The sequence below is a fragment of the Perissodus microlepis genome, chromosome 3 (genome assembly GCF_051167445.1).
Source record: "Perissodus microlepis isolate ML-2025 ecotype Zambia chromosome 3, ASM5116744v1, whole genome shotgun sequence".
Classification (NCBI taxonomy): Eukaryota; Metazoa; Chordata; class Actinopteri; order Cichliformes; family Cichlidae; genus Perissodus; species Perissodus microlepis.
Window position 1 is genome coordinate 51021211 of NC_140463.1, and position 12408 is coordinate 51033618.

Sequence of the window (12408 nt, forward strand, 5' to 3'; positions counted from 1 at the left end):
GTTTATCACACAAGAGTTCATGTGAAAAGTCACGTAGACATGTGACTTTTCACATGAAAAAAACACATTTCATGTAGCTGATCACACTATATACAATTTTCTTTTAACATTCCCTCCTGTAGATCAGAAAATGAAATGTACATGTTATCAGTAAGTAACTACTTGTCTTTCACATGTTCAGTTACTATATCATTAGTTGCACTTCATCTTCATCTAACAAATAGGAAAAGAAGTCTTCATGATCTTCATCGGTTTGTGGTACCTCTGCATATGCTGTGAGTGATGTTGCTATCATCTGTGAAATTACAGCTTTTAACCCTTTAAGACCTACCATAGAACCAAGTCCGCCAGAGCTTATATTATATTTTTACATGTTGTAGAGCCATTTTTGGGAGCATTTCAAGTTGCTATACATCAATACAACCATTACAGCCTAAATTTTAATAATTTGTATGCATTAAGTGCATAGTAATTACATAAATTGCAAAAAAGTGCAATAAACTACAAAAAAATTTAAAATCGTTTTTGTTTTTTAACATATATTTCTAGTTAGAGAAATTTAAGAGGCTTATCCCTCAAAACTGTAAATACAAAAAAGTTGCACAAACTAGTTTCCCACCACAGGAAATTTATTTTGAGTGTCTTCATAGTTTTATTTTTGAAATACACCAATTTCTATACACTGCAGGAAAAAAGAAAATAAATATTATAGTGCAAATTTGCAAAAAAACAGCGTATGGATCAAAATAAACTATTTCCAGCAGTGCAATATGAGTCCTAAGCAACCCAGAAACGACACAGAAAGTCATAAAGTCAAACATAACTTTTAAAAACACCAGTATAAGCTCATGAGGCCTTGATGGTAAAAAACTACATTTCCGCGAAAATGACATCACTTCCGGTTTCGGGCAGGTCATGGCGGACATGCGATAGTTCACGCTGATGGACGTAGAAAGTGTTATGAACAGCTGATCGGATCGGCAAAGCGAGTTTCTGGAATATTATGTTTTTGTTGCTGCAAGCGCTTTTTATGCAGTTTTTGCAAATCTATATGTGGAAGGAAACCGTGACCTAGGACAAGCTGATGGCATCAGATGTAAGTACAACTCCTCCAGTTTCATATGCAAAAAAAATTATTGCGCTAGCTCACGTGGTTGCAGTGCTACCGGGATTTAAAAATAGTTACGCAAAACGGAGCGTGCCCGCTCTGACCGGTTTTAAAGGGTTAAACAAGGAATAACAGTGTGATCAGAGATCAGAATTGGTGCACATGTTCCAGTGTGTTTCCCATATATGGTTGGTTGTGTTAAACACGTATCTGTATCAGGCATTGTTCATCCATGGATGGATGTGGTCTTGTGTCATGTCCAGTAGATGTGAGTTGTCATGTGTTCATCTCTTATCTCGGCTCATGTATGGGTTTCTGCCGTCTTCCAGGTCGGATAGTCTGATGAATAGAGCCATTGCCAGTAGTAAGACGCCAGTCATCACCTGAGAACACTTCATGCTTGAGGTTGGCCACACCCAAATGTATCAGTGAGCCTAAAGTTGGTCAGTGGCTGGAGAGATAGGAGTGCGAGCTGAGCTCAATCAGCACTCCTCTCTCACCACTGGACCCACTGACACCTGGTGAAACACCCCTTACACTTGTGAATCTCTGGTGGTCTGGACTTCAAGCTCTACTTTTTTGCAGTGGCTCTGATGAATCCAAGATGGTCTCTCTGCTATCTTACAGGCTGTGGGTGTGGTCAACCTCAAGCATGAAGTGTTCTCAGGTGATGACTGGTTCGAATCCGGCTCGAAGGACCAATTTAAATGACAGGGGATTTCTAAGAATCACCCCACAGTTCTTCAGCTGTGACGGCTGAGTTAGAAAACACAAACACTGCAGTTGTCTTTACTCGCGAGCACGGTAACAGAGCGCTCGTACTCGCAAGAGGCACTCACGGACTCGCGCTCTGTCACTGTCTGCATTCTTTATTTATACAAGCTTATGTGTGTACAAAGGCAACAAAGATAACTCAGAGCTACGGTTTTCCCCTTTTCTACATCTAAATGTTCTCTGAAAACAGGAAGTGGTTAGCTGCTAAATAAGTGAGAAATAAGTTTATCACACAAGAGTTCATGTGAAGTAAGTCACGTAGACATGTGGATTGCTTAGTGATCAATAAAAAACACATTTCATGTAGCTGATCACACTATGTACAATTTTCTTTTAACACACAGTTTGGCCATAACGAACACCATGTCTGAACATAAGAGTGTCCATAAGTGCATGTGGCACCAGGACGCAGGACTTGCGGCTGCAAGGTGGTTGGTGCCTGTCGCGGTGGTAACCCACGAAGCAAATGGTGGACACATGAGGTGAAGGGAGCCACCAAGCTGAAGCAGGAGTCCTACTGGGCTTGGTTAGCCTGTGGGAGGCAGCTGATAGGTACCGACAGGCCAAGCGGAACGCGACTAAAGCAAAAACTTGGGTGTGGGAGGAGTTCAGAGAGTCCGTGGAAAAGACTTTCAAACTGCCTCGAAGAGATTCTGGCAAACCCTCAGGCAACTCAGAAGGGGAAAGCGGTGCTCTACCTGCACTGTGTATAGTTTGAATGGAGCCCTGCTGATTTTGACTGAGAGAATTGTTGAGGGTGAATAGGCTCAGAGTAGAGCCACTGCTCCTTCAGATCGAAAGGAGCCAGTTGAGGTGGTTTGGGCATCTGACAAAGATGCCTCCTGGGCGCCTTATCAGTGAGGTGTTCAAGGCATGTCTCCATGACCCGGCCCAAGATAAGCGGAAGAAGATGGATGCATGGATGGATGTTTTTTTTTCTACAATTTTCAGTATATATTCAGAAGATTCCAGTTAATATTACATGATGTTGAATTTAATTTGTATGTCAAAAGCAGTTGTTTATACTTTTCTCTCTCTCTTTTCATCAGCTATGTGTTTGTGTTCTTCTTGGAAACCTTACGGTTAGAGTATTAGACCTACATAAATTTACTTCAGTTTTCTTTTTGTATTTTTTATAACTTGAAGATGTCAAACTGAATTGGCCATTGTGAAATAAATAAAATGTTTTATTCAATCTGATTTTAAAGACTATAAAACTGAGAGGTGTTCTCATCTGTTCTTGAAGCCTTCATGACACTGCGAAAGTGTTAGACATAGCGTCCATTGTACGACACTTGAGCAATAACTCCCACATTTCTTGTTTGATGGGATGGTATTAAAAAAGTTCAGTTATGTGACTTGGCTTTTTGAGCACAGAATGCATGATTATGTTTTCATTTGTTCTTTCATAACATGTTTAATACTTTTATTAGAACACTGAATGTTTAGCTGTTCTCAATTTTGTTTTCTTTTTAAAAATTGTGTATGTGTGAGGGGGAGGTGGGGGGCATGGTGGACAAATAGCAACAGATAGCAGGCTATAGTGTTTTGTTTTATCATTTTTATTCTCCATGATTCTTTCACAGAGTGGACCAGGACAGCGCTGAGGTTCCCAGTGGTCAGTCTGCACAGCAGCATCAAACACACTTGGACTCCATATTTATGGTCTGTACATGTACAGTGACTACTTATACATCTATTCTGTTCACAGTCATCTCCATTCTGTATGTGTATGTTTTACCTATTGTAGTGTTTGGAATATTTAGTTATTCATCTTCCTTCTTAACCATAATGGTGTATAACAAATACCACTCTTTTGTTTATTTTTTGTAACTCACTTTAGCTAAGCAGGCAGCTTGTTCCAAAGAACAGGTCTACAGTAACTAAAAGCAGCCTCAGCACATTTAGATTTAATTATGTGACTAATTAAAAGATCTGCACCTTATAAATTACGAGGTCTGACTGGATTAGCACATTGTACATTGGTCAAATCAAAGATTTATTGGGAGGCCAAACCACTGGGAGCTTTATGAACTAAAAACAATATTCTAAAGATAATTCTGTATTGAAGCAGGAGCCAATTATTTTCTTCTCTACGCCCATCTTTTTACTCCCTATGTATTTATATACAACTGTTGCATGTCATTAAATTATGTTCTTCCTCATCATAGTTTGTGTTTCTTACTCCCCAATACTTTTGGGTCTCTATGCTCTTTTTTTCTGCTTTCTCTTTCTCTTCTCACTATAACCTTAATGGATGTGAGTGATTCGGTCATTCATAAAGTATTCTGTTCCAGCTGCTGGAGGAAAACATCATCACTTTCGTGAAGAATGAGCTGAAGAAGATCCAGAAGGTTTTCAGTCCAGATTACCCAGAATGCTTAGAAAGTCAGAGAGAACATGAAGAGCAGAGCAGGAGCAGCAGGAAGGCATTTGTGAATATCACAATAGATTTCCTGAGGAGAATGAAGCAGGAGGAGCTAGCTGACCTTCTCCACAGCAGTAAGAGGATTTCTTTAAAGATTTAAATCTGCTCGATAAATAGGATAAATAGGATAAATAGTTACTGATGTCTCAAAAAAGGGACAAAAATACATTTAAAAAGTGTACTTGATAAATACTTAATTGATGTTTTTTTGTTTGTTTGTTCTTATAGGAACTTCCAGTGGGAACTTCCAGTGGAGTCAGTGTGAACTTAAATCTTCTCTGAAGAAGAAGTTCCACTGTCTTTTTCAGGGGATTGCTAAAGCGGAAAATCCAACGCTTCTGAATCAGATCTACACAGAGCTCTACATCACAGAGGGAGGGACTGCAGAGGTCAATGATGAACATGAGGTCAGACAGATTGAAACAGCATCAAGGAAACCAGACAGTCTAGAAGCAATAATCAGACAAGAAGACATCTTTAAAGCCTCACCTGGAAGAGATGAACCAATCAGAACAGTGCTGACAAAGGGAGTGGCTGGCATTGGGAAAACAGTCTTAACACGGAAATACAGCCTGGACTGGGCTGAAGACAAAGCCAACCAGGACATCCAGTTTATATTTCCATTCACTTTCAGAGAGCTGAACGTGCTGAAAGAGGAAAAGTTCAGCTTGGTGGAACTTGTTCATCACTTCTTTACTGAAACCAAAGAGGCAGGAATCTGGAGCTTTGAAGACTTCCAGGTTGTGTTCATCTTTGATGGTCTGGATGAGTGTCAACTTCCTCTGGACTTCCACAAAACTACAATCCTAACTGACCCTAGAAAGTCCACCTCAGTGGATGTGCTGCTGATTAACCTCATCAGGGGGAAACTGCTTCCCTCTGCTCGCCTCTGGATAACCACACGACCTGCAGCAGCCAATCAAATCCCTCCTGACTGTATTGGCATGGTGACAGAGGTCAGAGGGTTCACTGACCCACAGAAGGAGGAGTACTTCAGGAAGAGATTCAGAGAGAAGAAGCAGATCAGCACCATTATCTCCCACATCAAGACATCACGAAGCCTCCACATCATGTGCCACATCCCAGTCTTCTGCTGGATCACTGCTACAGTTCTGGAGGATATGCTGAAAACCAGAGAGGGAGGAGAGCTGCCCAAGATGCTGACTGAGTTGTACATCCACTTCCTGGTTGTTCAGGCCAAAGTGAAGAAGGTCAAGTATGATGGAGGAGCTGAGACAGATCCACACTGGAGTCCAGAGAGCAGGAAGATGATTGAGTCTCTGGGAAAACTGGCTTTTGATCAGCTGCAGAAAGGAAACCTGATCTTCTATGAATCAGACCTGACAGAGTGTGGCATCGATATCAGAGCAGCCTCAGTTTACTCAGGAGTGTTCACACAGATTTTTAAAGAGGAGAGAGGACTGTACCAGGACAAGGTGTTCTGCTTCATCCATCTGAGTGTTCAAGAGTTTCTGGCTGCTCTTCATGTCCATCTGACCTTCATCAACTCTGGACTCAATCCCCTGGAAGAACAACAAACAACCTCCCAGAAGTCTGAAACAAGAGAATCTGCAGATAAACACTTCTACCAGAGTGCTGTGAACAAGGCCTTACAGAGTCCAAATGGACACCTGGACTTGTTCCTCCGCTTCCTCCTGGGTCTTTCACTGCAGACCAATCAGACTTTTCTACGAGGTCTGCTGACACAGACAGGACGTAGCTCACAGACCAATCAGAAAACAGTCCAGTACATGAAGGAGAAGCTCAGTGAGAATCTGTCTGCAGGGAAAAGCATCAATCTGTTCCACTGTCTGAATGAACTGAATGATCGTTCTCTAGTGGAGGAGATCCAACAGTCCCTGAGATCAGGAAGTCTCTCCACAGATAAACTGTCTCCTGCTCAGTGGTCAGCTCTAGTCTTCATTTTATTGTCATCACAAGAAGATCTGGATGTGTTTGACCTGAAGACTCTGCTTCAGAGGAGGCTCTTCTGAGGCTGCTGCCGGTGGTCAAAGTCTCCAACAAAGCTCTGTAAGTAAATATGTGATTATCCTTTAGTATTAAAATGCTCAGTCAACTTAAGAAAAATTATCTAAATAATTATTAATTGATTTTTTTAAAATCATTTCCACTGTCCCCTAATAAGAGCTCTAAATATAGAATCTAGAATGTAATGTTCATCAGCATGTGTAGCTAGTTTATTAAATTTTGAACGTTTCATTGCTGCACAAACATTTGTGTGTGCAATTGTAATCAAGGTACCACCCAAACTTATCCCATTGTGCGCATAAATGTAACAATCACTAACTCCTGAAGAACAAGTACAAAATGTAAATACTAAAAAAATACAAAATCAAAACTTAATGACATGGTCTTTCAGTCTTCTCTGGTAGTTTCATTAGTCCCAAGTTGTAAACTTGTCATTTTGTCCTGATATGTTGTTCTTTATTCTAATGCATACAATGTCAGCTGATTGTTACTGTACCTTGTTTCTTGATGTCATTAAATATAGATGTAGTGCTTTTTTAAATATACGCTATAGTTGTCACAAGAAGGAGATGCAGAGTTTTTCATATTTGTGCGCATTTAATGGGCTGACTTTAAATACCATAAAACAAGGGAGCTCATTATTGATCTCAGAAGAAAAAACAGGTGGTTCAGCAGCCACTGATGATAAATGGGTGAAGGCATGGAGAAGGTGTTTGCATTGGGCACACATGTATTGGAGGACATCATGTGAATACAAAACATAAACTCTTTAATTGGGAAGGCACAGGAGTGAGTAGACTTTCTGAAAGTTCTCAGGAAGATCAGCTTCCCACTTCTGCTAGTGTTTTTCTTTCACTGTTCCACTGACAGTGTTCCGATTTGTGGCATTTGGGTGAGGTACAGCATCAGCTCTGCAGCTGTTAAATGTCCCTGCAGAGATTACTTCCAAGAAAATAACAAAAAAAACCCAGCTACCTACAGAACAGGTCAGGTGAACAGTGGTTAGCACTGATGCCTCAGAGGAAGAAGTTCCTTGGTTATAAATCTGCCAGGGCCTTTCTGTGTAGAGTTTGCATGTTCTCCCTCTGTCTTCCTGGGTTGTCTCCCGGTTACTCTGGCTTCATACTATAGAGCAAAAACATGGGATTAGGTTAACTAGTTATTCTAAAGTTCCCATAGGTGTGAATGACTGTCTGTCTCTCTTTGTTAACCACATGACAGTCTGGCCAACTGTCCAGAGCGTGCCTTGCCTCTCACCCTATGTCAGCTGGGATAGGTTACAGCCCCTCCACACCTTAATTTGGATAAATGCAAGAGAAGGCAAACATTAAGGAGTCATCACACTGCTCTCCATTTTCTTGAACATCACCATTCTGAAAGCTGCTATGACGTGACATAAAAGTGTTTAAATATGTTTAAAGCACATGTTGAAACTTTGAATTACTGAGTGTACTGTATGTGAGATTTACTTAATTTATTTATTTTAATTTTCTTTCTCATTCATATCTTCTCTTATTACTTTTACTTATACTACACGGAGAGCAATTTTGATTCACTAGTTTATAAACTAGTGACTGCTAGTTTAATGCATTAAATTTTGTTGTATTTTACAATGACCAATATATAGAGGAATTGGGGGGTAATTTATACAACCCAGATGTCCAACTGTAATTTTGTTGCTTTTTATCGCCATTGTCATATTCCAGAATCTGAGTCTAAAATGTAAAAGTGGATTAGAAAGGATTACATTTCCAATTATGAAACACAAACTATGTTTTTCTTTGTTTGTTTAGTTATAGTGTGTTTTCAGAAATTCTAAACCAAAATGTGCAGGAGGTGGCATTCAAAAGGACTGGTATTGAGCATGCTTTCAGAAAATGGTCAATAAAAGAAAGAAAAAAACCCTTAAATTGGGTTGTTTCACATAGATGATGAAAAGTGGTGGCCAAATATCCTTGGGCAAGATGCTAACCCCAAATTGCTCTACGATGCATCCATCAGAGTATGAATGTATGTGAATACATAGATATAAAGGACTTGAAGCATAGAACAAAGTGCTTGTGTGAATGGGTGAATGTGGCGTAGTCAGATATGCGGATGCAGACAAAAAGGGAACATGAGGACACAACACCATGGCAGGGCACCAGGTGAGGACAGCGGGCCATGACAGAACCCCCAGTTAACGGGAGCCTCCTGGCGACCTGCCAAACTTGTCAGGGTGCCGCTGGGGATATCGAGAATGGCAGACCGAGGCACCCAGGGACGTTCTTCCGGACCGTACCCTCCCCAATCCACCAAATACTGAAAGCCCCTACTGCAGCGCCTGGCATCCATAATCCGGGCAATGGAGTAAGCTGGGGCACCATCAATAATCCAGGTGGGTGGAGGGGGCCTGGGAGGAAACATGGAAGACATTTTGAATCTTCATATTAGTAGGTAGCTACAGTCACAGGATTAATGATGGTGTCAATGCAGAACGGCCCAATAAAATGGGGAGACAATTTCCTGGACTCCGTGCGCAAGGGCACGTTTCTCCATGGATAACCAGACTTTCTGACCTGGAGCGCAGGCCAGGGCAGCAACCCTGCGACAATCGGCCATTCTTTTGTTCTGGTCCTGGGTCCAGAGGAGAGCAGCTCGGGTGGCCCTTCACATATGCAGACAATGACGAACATGTTGCTGGACGGAGGGGACCTTATGCTCCCCCTTGGAGATGCAAAGGAGGGGGGGGGCTGATAGCCCAGGGATGCCTAAAATGGCGACAGGCCCGTGGCGGAGGATGTCATCGTGTTATGAGCATATTCCACCCACGGCAGTTGGGAATTCCACTGAGACTGATTTGAGGAAACCACACAGCCGAGCATCGCCTCCAGCTCCTGATTGGTCCTCTCCATCTGCCCATTAGTCTGAGGGTGAAATCCAGAAGAGAGACTTACTTGGGCTCCCAGCGCCGAGCAGAACTGCTTCCACATCCGCGATGTGAACTGTGGACCTCGGTCAGACACCACATCCTGAGGAATGCCGTGCAGGCGGAACGCGTGGTCGGTCAGCAGCTTAGCAGTCTGTAACGCGGTCGGCAGCTTGGGCAAAGCTGCCGACAATATGGGCAGTTTTAGAGAAGCGGTCAACAACAGTGAGAATGACTGTGTTACCAGAAGAAGGGGCCAGTCCAGTAATGAAATCCTGGCCTGAGGAGTCTAGGAGGCGGAGAAGTGGATGCCTTATTCTGGGCACAGGTGGGACAAGCAGCCATAAATTCCTGGACATCTCAAGCCAGAGACGGCCACCAGAACAAATGTTGCATGGAGGTGCAGGTGCGGTTCTTACCAGGGTGGCAGGAGAACTTAGTAAAATGGGTTCACTGGATCACTTGGGCATACACTGCTGTGGGCACATGCAGGGGGTGAGGTGGACCTGTACCAGGACCGGGTTCCCCTCTCTGAGCATCTCTGATCTCCCATGTGAGTGACCCGACGTTGCAAGCAGCAGGTAAGTTGGTCTTGTCCCTCTCAGTGGCGTCCCCTGGCGACGGGAATTGATGAGAGAGGAAATCAGGTTTCACGTTTCGGGAGCCTTGACGGTAAGTAATAGTCATATTGAAGCTTATGAGAAACAATGCCAACCTGGCTTTCCAGGAGTTGAGGCGTTTCGCTGTCCATAGATACTCGAGGTTCTTATGGTCTGTCCATACAACCAGGTGCTGCTCCAATCCCTCAAGCTAGTGTCTCCATTTTTCCAAAACATTTTAATGGCCAGCAACTCTGTCTCCAACGTTATAGTTCTGCTCCACCTATGTGAGACGATGGGGAAAATAGGCACAAGGATGTAGCTTATCCCCTGAGCGCTCCGACAGCACTGCTCCAACTCCTGAGTCAGATGTGTCCACTTCCATAATGGACGGCTGGGAAAGGTCAGGCTACACCAGGATGGGGGCAGATGCACACCATTGCTTAAGCTGATTGAAGGTTTGCTGCGCCGCTGGGAACCACTGAAAAGTTAGCAAAGCCTGGGAACTTCTGCAGCAGCTTACGCATCCAGGACACTGGCCACTCGACCACCGCTTTGACCTTTGCCGGATCAGCACGTAGCTGGCCCCGTTCCACAAAGTATCCCAGAAAGGCAACTGAGGACACTTAAAACTCACATTTTTCCCCCTTGACCAAAAGCCGGTTCTCCAGCAGTCGTTGCAGTACCTGACAAATGTACCTGCTCCTAGTGTTCAGCCTCTGACTTGGAAAAAATCAAAATATCGTCAAGGTGACAAAGTGATTCAAAAAATCCCTCAAAACGTCATTTACCAACGCCTGAAACTTGGCAGGTGCTTTTGTAAGACCAAACGGCATAACCAAATACTCAAAATGGCAGAGGTGAGTATTGAACGCAGTCTTCCATTCATCCCCCTGTCTGATTCGGACCAGATGGTAAGCATTCCTGAGGTTCAGTTTCAAGAAAACCATGGCCCCCTGTAACAGCTCAAAAGCAGAAGATAGTAAAGGCAACAGATTTTTAATTTTGATGGTAATCTTGTTCAACCCACGATAGCCTATGCACGGCCTCAGAGATTTATCCTTCTTCTCGACAAAAAAAGCCGGCCGCTAACAGGGACTTTGAGGGGCAGATTCTCCCTGGTGCCAGAGAGTCTGTGATATAGTGCTCCATGGATTCCCGTTGCGAGGGGCAAGCGAACGAGTTCTTACTGCACCTCTCGGCAAGGTCACGATAAACCGAGGGCACAGAGGAGAGATCAGGGGCGCTGCCTGCCTCAGAACATGGTGAGGGAGACGCAGTGGGTGTAGCACAGCGCAAACCATTTTCGTGTCACCAGCGACTCCAACCAACAACACTCTCCTTGGGCCAGTCAATCTGCGAATTGTGTAAACTCAGCCATGGGAAACCAAGAACAACGAGGGTCCCTGAGGCATCAAATAGGAAGAAGCTGGTTCTTTCTACATGATTTCCGGACATAGAGAGCTGAATGGGTTGGGTTTGGTGAGCGATGGGGTAAGTTTAGTGCCATTCAACGCAGAAACCTGAAGTGGCTCCACTAGCGATGTCAAAGGAATTTTTAATTCTTTAGCCAGTGAGCAATCTAAAAAACTCTGTTCCGCACCGGAATCAATGAGGGCCAAACACTGATGTGTATGGGTGTGGAGAAGGATTTTAGCCAAGCACTTGACTACGAGTAGGGCAGCGTCTTTACTAGTGCCCGCCAGCATCCCCACGCTTACAGACGGGCGCGCCCCTTTTGCCGCGCCGGGCATGCATCAGCAAAATGTTGCCTTTTCCCACAAGAAAAACACTCACCGACTTGTGGCCGTCTCCTCTGATCCGCGGGCGAGAACTGAGCTCGTCCGAGCTGCATCGGTTCCTCCTCCTCTCTCCAGAACATGGCCTCGAGCCTCCGTCCTCCGCGGAACTCCTGAATGTTGCTGCACTGTCACCATACTGGTCCATGTGGTCATCCATTTTAATGCCCATAGAAATCAAAGCATCAAATGAAGCAGGCAGCTCTTAGCAGACAGTTTGTGTTTCAGTTTCTTATTAAGGATATTCAGAAAAGCGGAACACAGCACATTCTCCTGCCACCCTGTCTCCTTAGCCAGAATCCAAAAATCAATGGAGAAGTCTGCCACGCTCCTCTTACCTTGCCGAAGATTAAACATCCTGTGGGCTGCTGCATCCTCTCTCGAGCCCTTATCAAACACGCTCCAAAACTTAGAGAGAAAGTCAACATAGGAAATTCCTGGGCGTCCGTTGAGGACCATTTCAGAGCCCATTCTGTTAACAGGCTCATCATCTTTGAGTCATCTTTGAGCTGTCGGTGGCATAGGCCTGCAGCATTCTTTTAATTTCCGCTAGGCTTTGGAGGAGAGCACTCTGCTCCTTGGAAAAATGATGAAGCATTTGTTCATGCCGGTCCAATTTGTCCCCATGCATTGCCAGAGCCTGCTGCATTGACGCAGAATCCGCTGGGTCCATTCCTGGCTGGATCATTCTGTCAGCTATTAGGATTCACAACCCACATGCAGGACTCTTTGAATGAAGATTGTCACTCACCTGACTGTAAATAAATGCACTAAGTGCAGAATATTTTCTTCTGGTGACGATG

At 43.8% G+C, this 12408-nt stretch overlaps 1 pseudogene; it reads left to right on the forward strand.

Annotated features, from left to right (window-relative positions):
* The first annotated feature begins 4332 nt into the window (after nt 1–4332).
* Nucleotides 4333–12408, forward strand: part of LOC146391814 (protein NLRC3-like) — a 44615-nt pseudogene continuing 36539 nt past the window's right edge.